We start from the raw sequence: 12,857 nt of genomic DNA, 5'->3' as shown, positions 1-12,857 counted from the left end.
TATTGTCTCTTTGCACACTGGGTTTAAGTACTTACATTTTGGGACAGCACAGCTACTTCAAAGTCTCACATGTAAGCAGCACAGATACTTTGGTAATCATATGGAGAATATGAATTTGTGCTCAATGAGCTGCTGGGTGAGAACTCAAGGTCCAATTTGAAATGCTAATGTGAGAAATTTTCCGTATGTGTTATTCTTCTAAGCCATGCATATCCCATGCATTGATCAGTGGATTTGTTTCTGCTAAAGATTTCACTGGCTGGGGTGACTGCACTGGTGACTTCTGTGAGTGCACATAATTTGGTTACTCATGTTATGGATAGGCTTTTGCTATGCCAGTGCCTCTGCAGAAAAGACTTGCCCTGGGACATCTGAGTAGCGGAAAACCCAGTGGAAATGCACCCGTGTGTTCACATAGAGCAGAGGTATGTCTCTTTAATTCAAAAAAAGTTTTAATTTTTTTTTGCTTGTTCTGTGTTTATATTTTATAATATAAGCTGCACAAAGCTTATTTGACAATATTTGGTTATTCATTTTACTGAACATGCAATTTTTTAAAAAGAAACTGGCACTTGAACATTTTTGCCTTCATTTCAGGGGAAGCAGATTGTTTGCGAAAGTTTTTCTCACCTGACTTCTGTTTCCTCTTTCTGACTTTACAATGCCTTAAAAAACTCTTTTATCTAATTATTTTTCACTTTGAGCAATAGAGGTTTTTTTCTTTTTTCTTTTTTTTTACTTGGTAAAAAATAATGTAGATGCGCTTTAAAGGAATAGTCATCTTGTTCTACATGAAGAATTAACATTGACTCAGTATCCCTGCAATTAGCATGACCCTCGTATGAAGCGGAAGAGCACAGCAGCCCACAAAAGACTAATTACTGTCAGTTACAGTTCTTAGGTTTTGCTCTTTCATGTTGTTGAATCCTTGATATTTTCAGAAGAAGCTAAAGGCTTGCAGCATCCTTCAAAACCAAAACTAGATCTTGTTTGACATGTAGAATGCAAGGATGAAAAAAAAGGCTAGATGGAAAAAGCTGATCAATGGCTCTTCTAAACAGGAACATTCACCCTAAAGGAAGTCTTCAACCCTCAGTATAGATGGAAAAGGGAGCTTAGGTTCTTTTTTTCATCAAAATTTATTAGTCTTTTTCTAAAGACAATGTTAAGACTTTTTCTCTTTAAAATGCAAAATACATGAATGGAATGGTTGTTTCTGCTACCTAGTCTTTTTAGGAAACTATGTTTTCATCCAGAAATAATTTTAGTTTATTAAGTGCTTATATCACCAATACAAACTGGAACACTGCAAACTCCATTAAAGAGTGCTCAGTTAGCTTTCTAGCTTGAGGAACTGAAGAATTGAAGTGTCTTTACAAAATGTTTAAAACATATGTGTTTAATATACTCTTCTCTGTCATTTGAAAATAGGTTCAAAGTTACCTGGTAATTATAGGATAAATTTACAATTACCAGTCAGCATTTTTTTGTGTGTGAATAAAATATTTATTACAAAAATATTTGCTTGGTTCAAACCTCCCACACAAGAATGAGATACTCTCACAGATCTTGCCAAGGAAATCTGTGTGCATTTCAGATACATAATAAAATATCAGAACCTTGAACAGCACCCACAGTACTGCTGCAAACCTGCTGAATAATGCATAGTGGTTCATAGGAAGCTTTGTTAAATGGAGAGATAATTGTGACAAATTCATCACCATGCTCAGAGCTCCCTATCGTGTTACATCCTTAAAAACAATGTTCTGGCTTGCATGAATCCTCACATTTTGTCTCTGTTTTCAAAGCTTTGATTAAGGGAAGCCGTGGGAATTCAGTATTCTGAGCACCTTATGACCTCTAAGAAAATAAATGCTTCAGTTTTACTTGAGAGCAAGCCTGTGCCAAGGCACTGGTTATGAATCTGTCCACAGAAAGACATTTTCCTGCTATTTAATAATATTTAAAATTAATTTCATTTCACTGAAGTGGCTTAATTCCCAGTGTGAGCATTCTTACATTACTTTGACAGCCTTTTCCCCAGATTAGCTTATACAGGTTTGGAAGTGTCTGAATCTAAATCAGGTTGAGTTTTTGGGTGGCATAAAGGAATTAAACACATGGAGATAGCCTAGTTCAGCTACACTTCATGATAATGAATGTAGACATTTCTTTTTCACATGACAGTCTCCATTCATGCATGGGTCTATAAACTTTTAGGATCAGCATAGACTCATGCATGAATTTCTCCTTACTGAAATCACTGAGGGCTTGGTGAAAACTTTTCACAGTTGTTTTGTGGGGAAGCATGGATTTTCAGTGAAAGACTTTGTTTTATTTGTCTAATTGAAACATCTGGTTTCCACGGAAAATGTTGACTTTTTAGTATTACACTGTAATTTTCTCTAAGACAGCAGAGTGATCTGTTTAATTCAGTCTGCTATGCTGACTTAGTAGAGGAGCCATAACTTGCAAAACTAATGGAATGGACTTTGCACCTGGGCTTTACCTCTCTAATTCGCAACACTGACAAATACTGATTTGCAAATCTGACAAATTATCATTTCTGAGAAAGAAAATAGACCACTTGGTCTCAGGCAGACTTGTTTTGGCAGCTAGAGCACTAGCAAGCCAGTGCTGGGATAGTTTAGTCCTACTGCAAGGGCAGCCTAACGACATCAGAGCTGCTGTCATGTGACAAAGTAATAGCAAAAAGGCGCATTAATTACTGGCTGCTGGGTGTTCTGTGTTGCTGGGGTTTTTAGTTTGTTTCTGTCACATTCAGGGGTGGCAGCCATTTGCACTAGAATAATAACTGCAAGGAGAAGGGAGATCAACAATTTTTCCTTGACTAACATTGGTTTAGACCAGGTATGTCCAGCCTGCGGCCTGCGGCCTACATGTGGCCTATTACAGCCATTACTGCATCCGCCCCCTGCCCTGCACTATCTTGGTGGTGGCTCTGCCCCACCAAGCATCGTGGTGTAGCCTGGGCATGCATCTATCACTCAGTAACAACCAAACATAGGTGTACAATGGGCACGGTGTGGGGTGTAACCAGGGCAGTGCAGAGCTGACTCCTTGCACCTGCCACAGACACACAGTCGAATTGAAACCCATGTGTACTGCACACAGCATGTGCTTGTGCCACTTGGTGAGTAAAATGCAGTGATTGCTGATACTGATATTTCAACCTAAATAATGCTGTCTCAAAAAAAAAATACAGAACCCAAAAAATAAAAACTGTGGATGAAGGAAGAGTGTTTGAAGAAAACTGGATGGTTTCATGTTTTATTTTCAAGACTGACATAATGGCAATATGCTTAATTTGTAAGGAAATTATGTCGGTCTTCAAAGATTACTAGTTGAAAAGATAACGTGTGCAGAAACATGCTGCTAAATTCAACGAATATCAAGGAATGCTTCATAAAGACAAAATCGTGGAACTGAAAGTCTATCATCTCAACAGAAACTTTTTTTAAAGTTACAACTCAAATGGGCTCTACTGTAAAAGCTAGTTATGTGGGAGTGAATCTGAATGCAAAAAAGTCAAAACCATTTACTGACGATGAGTTGATTAAGCAATGCATGAAAAGCATAGCAGATATAATGTGTCCTTATAAAAAAAAAGCAGATTTTTAAAAAAATCAGTTTGTCTCACTGGACTACAGCCAGGCAAACTGAAGAAACTGGAAACTCTGTTAAGAGAAGTTTGGAAAGTAAAGCTGGTAATCTCAACCTTTATGCTTTGGTGACAGATAAAAGTACTGATGCTAGAGATACGGCTCAGCTTGCCATTTTCAACAGAGGTATTGATAACAAACACAATGTCACTGAAGAAATGATTTCTGTGGTGCCATTAAAAGACACAACTAAATCTCTTCATTTGTATGAAGCAGTAAAAATGACATTACAGCAGTTTTCTTTAACCTTTGTCAACATATCTGGTACAGCTACTGATGGTGCCCCAGTGACAACTGCTAAAAAAGGAGGACTTCTACAAGTTATTGGAAGGCAATGCAATTGCTGTCAGCGACTCACGTTTGATGAAATACTGCTGCATCGTTCACTGAGAAAATGTACATGCAAAGCTTTAAAAATTGATGAAGTCATGAAAATGGTCATCAAAGCTGTGAATTTCATGATGTGCAAGGGATTGAATCATTACCAGTTCCAGGAGTTCCTTAAAAGTACGAATGCTGCTTATGGGGACATCTTCTGGTTTTCTGGAGGAAGGTGGCTGAGCTGGGGTAAAATGCTAAAAAGACTTTATGATTTGCAAAATGAAATCAAATGGTTTCTGGAATCAACATGGAGATTAAAAATGGCTCACGGATTTGGCATTTTTGATGGATTTGACCGCTCCTTTACATGAGTTAAACATGCAGCTTCAAGGTGAAAATAAACTCATCTGTGCTATGTTTCAAACCCTAACAGCGTTCAAAATGAAACTTGAATTATGGCAAGCTCAGGTTATGGCCAATAATTCTGTGCATTTTGATACACTGGCTAAATGCTGTCTTGTGAGCAGTGAAAAACATGCAGCCCTGCTTTTCCTTTTTGTTAAAGGAATGTGAAACCTGCTTTCAAAACTGCAAAAAAAACCATCAAATTTTTGGTATATTTGTGACTCCACTTTCAGTCAACATAGGTATATTACCTGTAAGTTTTCAAATGGGATGTATAGAGTTGTCATCAGGTATTCAACTCAAAAAATTTGTCATGTCTCTTCACCAGATTTTATAAGACCTAACTTATCAGAGTAAACTATTCCTAACTTTATGATAATATCTTATTTGTGTCAGCAGGTTTTTTTTTTTTTTTGGCAGTACATACATTTGTGAACAATTGTTTTCAAGGCTGAAGCACAGGAAGAGCACAATTAGATCTAAAGTCTCTGACAAGCGCCTTGAGAACTCACTTAGAATTGCAACCACTTTCACTGAATCAGACATTGACGCATTATTTTCACAAAAACATGGTCAAATATCTCTCTAGTTTTATGTTTTTGTTGTTCTCCTTTTTTTTTTAATGTTTTAATAAAAAAATTTTAAAAGAACAGCATAAGTTTTGTTCCTTACATACATTAGCTATATTTTATATGTGGCCCACAACAATTTCTCTTCACTCAGTGCAGCCCGGGCAAGCCAAAAGGTTGGACACTCATGATTTAGATCATAGTTCAATTGCTTTTGTTCTTGCAGTGTCTGGTGTTTTTCTTCTACCAGTTGTACTGTGCAACTCCTTGACAACCAGGTCAATGTGTCACATAGAGAATTCAACATGTTGTGTTGAATAATCTCTTCAAAGCATGATTCTCTATGAGGGAAGTGCAGGAGATGTTCATTGCAGTAAAGACTGATTTCTGTCTCTGAGAGGAATAAAGAAATTGTCTGCAATGGCCTCTGCAGCATTCTGATCTCCTCTCCAGTAGGAATGAGAAGAATTGTCTCACCATTAATAGCAGGAGAGAAGCCATGTAGGTTCAGGAGGGTATTTTTAATAATCCTGCTAAAGGATTACTCAATTAGTTGTTTTACATGGGAAAGTTAGTGATAAAAGTGTAAGAGCTTTGTTTTGTGAAGTCAGAAGAAATAAAATTACAAAATGAATTCCTTAGCTTACTGCCAGGTACCACACTGAAATTCATACGTAGAATATCCTGTTTATCTGTAACTAACCCTGCCTTTAACTTCAGAGGTAAAACTGCCAAGTGAACTCACATTGCCCAAAGCCCTTACCTGCACTGGGATCCTGCTCTGCAGCAGGGGCTCCTAATGATGGTGCAGGGCAGGATGGCTGTAGGACAAGCAAGCTGAAAGCAGGGCAGGGTTGTAGTTATGAATAACGTAACCAGCACCAAATCTGTCTTCTCAGCCATGGCATTGGTTTGCAGAAGGTAGGATCTCTTCACTGAGGCTTGAAATGAAGCACCACCTATGAAAATAAGGGAGTTGTGATGCCTGGTGGCTGCTTCCTGTACTGGCTTGGCATGGTGTGAACATGCATGCTGAGATACACCAGACTGGTTTGCTTGTAGCCTACAGACACCTGTGGCTTGCTCTTGTTTGAAACGATATTGATCAGTGTTTGTCTTGTACCTGCCAGCAGCAAGACATGAGGCTGACTGTCCTGCTCTCTGGTCCTGCCAGCAGTGTCATTGCGTGAGTGTCTCTGCATACAATGACTAGAGCTATATTCTCCTTGCAGCACTAGCTGCCCATCTCTGACCTTCAGTGATATCTTTTTTCTTCTTCAGAGAAGAGGTCTAAGAAAATGCCAGTGGTAAAACAGTCTGCTTTGCTGTGCTTTCATACATGGAGGCTTTTGGCATGCTACCAAAGGCATATTTTGCAACCGGTCAATAATTTATGCTCTTCTCATTTGTGTCTTTCTGTGTATGTATGTATTCAAAATTCTAACATTCCTGTTAACAGGGGGCAGACAATGTCCTTAGTTCCTGCACTTCATCACTAAAATCAACATATGTGAAAGGAGATCCTAAGATGAGAAAGAGAAAACTATGGGAAGATAGACACAGAACTTTATGTCATTGTCAGTATTTACTTGACTTCTGATAGTAGCTGTGTCGTGAGTGCATTTTGGAAACTCATTACTACTAGCTGCTTTTCCATCAACTACTTGTGTATACAGCCTTGAAAACCATTGCACATTACTTGCAGATCATGATGATTTATGCTATGTATGGTTTGGAGATGTAAAAAGCTCGACAAGATGAAGTTATATGGAAGCTTTTCTGCAAGATTTTGGAATCAGAAATGTCTCCAAATTGTCTGAGTCTCAAAGGCAGTAGGTATAATAACTATGAGAACAGTCCTTATGTCCTAAACAATAGATGGAGTAAGGAAGAAAAAAAAAAGTAAAACAAATTAAGTAAAAGCATGGAATATATTTTTATGTTTAAAAATTAATCATATATATTCCTTATATTCCTGGTAGCCTACAAAGTACAAATAATTATGCATATGTTTATAAGATTATGCTTTCATATTTTGATTAATTCTCAGAATTAACTAAGTGAGAGATCTGGGAAGTCCTCTTCCATTTTGAAAATCCAATAATTTTTTTTTCCTTTTGAAGCCAAGTTCCAACTTTTCTGTTAAATGAGCACCTTTTGTCTACACAGATCAAAAAGTTGAGTGGAAAAACTGATACTGTTGAATAGATCAGATAAATTGCTCTTGGAGATACTTCATGAACTTTCCAAGAACAGTTCTTGGGCAGTGAGGCAAGGGAACGGGTTGCCCAAAGAAACTGGGAATGCCCAATCCTGTAAGTGTTCAAGGCCAGGTTGGACAGGGTTTTGCACAAACCTATCTACTGAAATCTGTTCCTGCTCCTGGCAGGCATTTGAACTAGATTATCACTGAGGTCTCTCTTCCAACTTAAGTCATTCTGCAATTCTATGAAAAAGACTGGCAGTACAAACTTATGAATTTGGTAATGGATTCAACAAATTCAACTTGTTCAGAACATTCTGTTGCTACATAGATATGACATTGCAATTGGCTTAAAAAGATTTTGATGTGACGTGACAGGCAAAGGTTTTGTCAGTATAAGTCTGAAAGGATAAAGCTTTGAGATGGGGTAAGATAAAGCAATTTTCTTGTGTGGGTCATGGTGGTATGTTTACTCTTCGTTGCCCTCATTCATTCTCATGTTAATGATCACTTCATCATCCACATCATTATCCACTTCCTGCAGATTCATATATGGAGACTGAGATGGATACTGCTATTGTATTTCATCTTTTTGAGGAATTAAGGTAAAAACAAGCAAACCATGTTCTCATTCAAATGCTCAAGTGAGTTTTGTTTTTAATTAGATAGGTCACTGATGTAGATCAAATGCATTTGTATTGCTTTTGTTCATTATTTGATTGTAACAGTGAAAAAGAGAAATGTATTTTGCAAATTACCACAGTAGAATTAGCCATGTCTATCTATTTGCTACATAAAGAAATTTTGTTCCTTATCTTTGTTGTCTTGGTTAAGCCTACATTGTTTGCTTATATTAGCTGATACGGAGAATGCAAAATATCCTTTTGATTACTTCGCTTCCCCATAAAATAAGATCCTCTGCCTAATATCAGTCTGCTTAGCATCCACCATAACAGCATTTTAATCATGAAAGACAGAGCTCTTCATGAGCTGCTTTTATTACTTAAATTATTTTGTATTCCAGAAAGCACCTTCTATTTATTACTCTTCTGGTAATAACATGCTCTATTGTTGGAAATGATTCCAAATTGCTAGGAGAAAAGATTTATTGACATTAAGGGAAATTCAGATCCAGATTTGGACTTTGTAGTTAACTGATCTTCTAAATTCCGTGTAAAGAAGACTAAAAACATTAAACACCTTCAAGCACGTGACAGCAGTAAAATGAACCACATCTAACTGAATGTGAAACATACCACTTCTTCCAAGAAAAAGATGATAAGATGAAGAACAGAGGAAAACAAGAACGTCAAAAGCAAAGGTAAAGAATGCTAATAAAGGTAACAAATAGTGCATTACTGAAAGAAAAGTCTAACAGGTTTCATGTCTGAATCAGAGATTTCAATTTGTATGGTAAAAATTCATCTTTTTTTTGCTGCTCAAAGTTGAGAAGGACAGTCATTTCAAAGCAGTTTAAAGTTGTAGTCATGCAGTTACAACAGAGTATGTCATGGGTGGTCTAATAACTTCTGTTGATGCTGTACCAAAATAGTAATTTTATTGAGGCTTAATCTTGGGTTGTGACTGATCAGTAAGCCTCTATAATGGGAAAAGGCTCAGAGGAGATGGACAAGGGCAATGTGCTCACAAATCTCAGTTTATCCAGTGACCAGCCATGAATATTGCAAAGAAAGCTGAACTGAATCTGGTCAGAAAACATTAGACTCCTATCAGAGTCTAAAGGAGTAGAGGCTGTGGTAAATAGGCACTTCAGTTTGATATAAGCTGTATTTTCAGAACTTATTTCACTGAGAAAACCTCATCTTTCTCACATTTATGCCTTTTTCCTTCTTGTTAGGTTTTCTTGTTTCTGGTACTGCCCATTGGATTATTGCAGCGATTCAGGGATCCTTTCCCAGGCATTGCTGGAAATAACAGTGTATTTTATTATCCAAGGTAAATAATTCTCCTCCACTGAAAATAGTTTCTTTGAATTTAGGACTTTGACAGCCAGCCACTAGTGATGAGGCTTTATGGAAATGCCACAAAAATGTCAGGTATCAAAACTTTGGCTATCCCACTGGATAGAAGGAAATATGGACCGATAAAGAAGTTTATGTAAAGAAGATAAAACAAAAAAGGGAGGGAAATAACAAAGAAACAAAAACTCTGGGAAGCAAAAAAAAGATCCCAGGGGAACACCTACATGCTGTCCCACATATTTCCAGTCTGGAAAACAAACAGGCTTTACAGTGCCCTTTAGAGTCTTTGATTCAGATGAGTAACATAGTCTTTGCAAGCCTCAGAAGGTGTATTTTTGAAAAACGTTTATAGTGAACTTGTGAACTTCCATCGCTGTGAATGGAAAAAGAAAGATGCATGATCTTTTTGCAGGTCATTCCTGTTCACACTGCCTGAACAGTGGGTAGCAGAAGCTGCTATTCTTCTCCAAGGAAGAGGAGGACTGGAGATCAGCCAAGGAATCCTACTTTGCACAGAGAGCTCATATTCTGGTTATCAATGATACCTAGGAAACTGTGGGTGCCTTGGCAGTGGCAAAGGTAGAAGATTTTTGCCATGCAAGATGGGGGAGCAGACGTAAGGCACTGCACTGTCTGGCTCTTTCCCTCTGTGAGGAGGTGAGAGTGCAAAGGACCTGCGATTTACCCACAACCTTTCTGAGCCTGGCAGAACCAAGGATTTCCCTTGACTCCTTAGCAACAGGCTCACTTCTCCACCTGCCTCTCCTGAGCTTGTTGTGGGTTCAGCCATGAGACCCAGCAGCCAGGGGACTATCCAGAATGTTGAAAAGCTGAGTGTCACAGAGTAGGTCCCCCTATGAAGAAAGCACATGAGTACTCAAAGAAAATTAAGAAATGTCCCAAAAATTCCTTCTGTGATACAACATCCTTTTCCCTCTCTTCTGATCTCTCTGTCCGTCCTAGGACTTATTCCAGATAATACACACCAAATCATATTAGATTGATTTGCAGCATAGCATTCATGGTGTCTTGATCTGGGAAGACAGTCCAACACTCTTCTGCTTGCATGCTCAGTCAACGTTTCCCACAGGGTCATGTCCAGCATCTCCCTGCAGAACTGTGCTGTTCTCCTGGATGGCAACATCCATGCTTCCAGTTGTAAATTCCTTGCCTCATGAACCTGCAAAAAATCTCTTAAGTCACCATTGCAGATCCCATGATGTCCTGAGGGTCAGTCCTTCTTCTTCTTCTTCTGGGGTGGTAGAGGATGTGGTGGGGCAAGCATCACCGGCTGCAGGGTTGACAGTGTTTTTTATACCTTATGACGGTCCCTAGCAACTAGACCAAGATCTGTCACCAGGCAGAGAATGTCTGGTATCACAAGCTGTGTGCATGCCATACCAGCCGTGTTTCTCCCTTCATGTGGTGGTTGTGGAGGGTTGTGGTTGAGGGGGGACCCAAGACCACCTTAAGCAAGACAACTAACTCCTGGCTTCTCCATTGCTCTTTCCCACAATGTGTTTGTTCTGCAGCTTGCACAAGAGTGTTACAGTATAGTGCTTGTTTCGAGGCCTTGTTGCAGTTTGAAGAGTTAACCGTGCGACACTCCTCCCTCCCCACCAGAGAAGGGGGTAGGGAGGAAGAGGAGAAACACAATAGGAGAACTAATTTATTAAAAGGAATGTGAGATAATACAGAATAAGTAAGAATAATAAACCAAAAGAACCAAAAAAAAAAAGAAGAGAGTGAAAGATAGTCTGAATCCTTGTCAGCAGACCCTCACAGCTGGTCTCCCAGAAGGACGAGAGCTCTCCCCAGCCAACTGGAATCAGAAATCATGTGAGGAGTACCATCTATTCCTGGAAATTGTAGTTCACAGTGCACCTTCCTCTCGGAGATCTGGAACTCTTGTGAGAATAGCTGAGTCTGCTGGAAGCACAGAACCCAGGAAGTGCACCCAGCACTGTGCTTAAGTATCGGCTTGCTGCATGACATCATGATATGGAATACTGATAAAACCAGGACAGAATCCACCCCTTATTCTGTATCATTACATCATGCTTAAATTGTACAACACAAATACATACACATACAAATCATAACAACAGTAATTATCATTACATATATATATACATACAACTACTCACTGTTTTCTCCCAGCATCAAGTTCCCTTGAAGTACACACTGAATGTTTCCATTTTCTTGCATTATCAACCAAGTAAATACAGGTCCCTGAGCAAAAGTAACCCCACAAATAGGTTTACCATTGCTCAAGGCTGGGATAACCCACACTGTTTTCCTCAGTATGTTCTTTACATGTACTGCAGGGACCTTATCCCCTCCTACAGTATGTACAAGGCTGGATTGGGTGAGGCCATCTGGATTGGCAGACCTTTGAGTATTGACTAACCGAGTGGCTTCTGCTAGATGTTTATCCCAATGTTTGAATGTTCCACCACACATTGCTTTCAGCTTGCTTTTCAACAGTCCATTGTATTGTTCAATTTTCCCAGAAGCTGGTGCATTACAGGGGATATGATATACCCATTCAATGACATGGTCTTTGGTCCAAGTGTTTATGAGGGCATTTTTAAAATGAATTCCATTATCTGACTCAGTTCTGTCTGGGGTTCCATGTCAAAACAAGACCTGTTTTTCAAGGCCCAATATGGTATTAGGAGAGGTGGAACGGGTCATGGGATGTGTTTCAATCTACCCAGTGGTTTCTTATACCATGCTAAGCACATAATGCTTACTTTTCGCGACTTTGTGGCAGTGATATAATATAAATGCCGAGCCCCGCCATATTTATACTTCTGCCATCGCCCTTCATGCCAGAGAGGTTTCATTCTCTTGGTTTGTTTAATTGCAGCACGTTTCACATTCATGAATAACTTGTGAAATAGTATCTATGGTTAAGTCCACCCCTTGATCTTCAGCCCATTTGTATGTTGCATCTCTTCCCTGATGAACATTAGACTAGCTTGGCCTAAGGGACTATAGCTTTGCAAATTTACTTTCATTTGTAGCCAAATAAGTACAGTCCTCATCTTTCAGTCCCTTCACTCTAAAGCCCACCTGTGGAAATGCCCTCAGTCATGATTCAAGCGCATAGTACTGCCCCTTAGACTGAGTGGTCTGGTTGCTGCATGATCTGAGTTTCCTCCAGAGCAACTACCTTCCTGAAGAAGACTCACCATATCCCTCACTCAGTTCTTTTTCCCTTAAAGTGAACATGTGTCCTTGAAAACAGACATCCCTTTTTGACAAGGAAGATACAGTCACACACAGCCCTGCACTGCAACAAAACTGTGACTAACAGGGCAGCTGAGATGACTCTTCAGTAGCACTGTGATGGTAGTTCATGAAAGTATTTCTTAAAAAGCTGGTGATAATGTTGTTTGTTTCATGCCCCTAAGCAGTCATGAAATCTTATTGGAATTACCTAAGACAAGTGTGTTTGTTAGTGTGAGACAGCTGTTCTTTAGTGATAAAATGCTTGAGATGAAAAGAACAGCAGCTGTTGTCATGTTGACTAAAAGAACATTCCTTTACTAAAAGAAACAATTTATTTATTATCTCATTTACTTCATGAGATTTTGTTTCTGTTGTGTTTTTTTTTCTGATTCTCTCCCTCATGCCACTGGCAAGAGATGGCTATGTTGTGCTTTCCTGCCTGCCAGGATAAACCGTA

This window comes from Numida meleagris, chromosome 1 (assembly GCF_002078875.1).
Source record: "Numida meleagris isolate 19003 breed g44 Domestic line chromosome 1, NumMel1.0, whole genome shotgun sequence".
NCBI classification, from domain to species: Eukaryota; Metazoa; Chordata; class Aves; order Galliformes; family Numididae; genus Numida; species Numida meleagris.
The sequence above is the reverse complement of the archived record's forward strand: the minus strand, read 5'-3'. Positions refer to the sequence as shown.